Source organism: Cyprinodon variegatus, unplaced genomic scaffold, assembly GCF_000732505.1.
Source record: "Cyprinodon variegatus isolate N-32 unplaced genomic scaffold, C_variegatus-1.0 Scaffold1328, whole genome shotgun sequence".
Classification (NCBI taxonomy): domain Eukaryota; kingdom Metazoa; phylum Chordata; class Actinopteri; order Cyprinodontiformes; family Cyprinodontidae; genus Cyprinodon; species Cyprinodon variegatus.
Window position 1 is genome coordinate 109,465 of NW_015151781.1, and position 1,117 is coordinate 110,581.

Below are 1,117 nucleotides of genomic sequence, written 5' to 3' on the forward strand. Positions count from 1 at the left end.
CGTATGTCTAAAAAAAAAAAAGAAAACATAATATCACCCCCCCCTTCCCTTCCCCCACCCTGACGTATTTCAGTAATAATAGTGCATCATAAAAGTGTAGCAGCTGTGCGGAGGTATTACAATAAACCTTTATCGTCTTTTATTAAAGGGTCCATTGTTTCAAATTTAAACAACAGCAATGAAAAACAGCAGTTTGGGAAAAGTAAGTTGAATAAAAAAAAAAAAAGTCACTATTTGTGAGTACACTCTATAACTGGCTATAAACCCTACAATTATTTATTTCAGGTAAGTTTAAAGAAGTAATGTTGTACAAAATCGGAGCAACCATCTCATATATTTAGTTTTATTTTGTAAAAAAACAAATTTTCCTTACCATTGGGATTTTTACTAACATATATAATATATAACTTTATGTCCTTAATATTTCATCTAATTACTTACTAATGTTATTTAATTTTAATTTCTCCTATGGTGCTCTGCTTTATCAAGGTGGTTACACTATTTATCTCTATTCTCGTAAAATGTGTATTAAAACCTGGATTTGTTTTTAACAAACTATTTATCACTGAATTTATTGATGTCAATTAAATGTTTACAATAAATCTCCTTATCACTGAAATAAATAACTTGTGTGTATAAAACAATATTTATTAATAAAGGTTTTTCTGAAATACTGTATGTGCTTCACTTTTTCAAATGCCTTTCCCTCCATTATGTTTATATTAAAATTTATTATATATTAGTTTTCTCAGTTTAGCAGAACTGACAAAGAAATAAAAATTTACCCACACTGTTAACCCCAGATGTTTACTTGCTATGATGGATGGATGGATGGATGGATGGATGGATGGATGGATGGATGGATGGATGGATGGATGATGTATGGATGGATGGATGGATGGATGGATGATGTATGGATGGATGGATGGATGGATGGATGGATGGATGGATGATGGATGGATGATGGATGATGGATGGATGGATGGATGGATGGATGGATGATGGATGGATGGATGGATGGATGGATGGATGGATGGATGGATGATGGATGGATGATGGATGATGGATGGATGGATGGATGGATGGATGGATGATGGATGATGGATGGATGATGGAT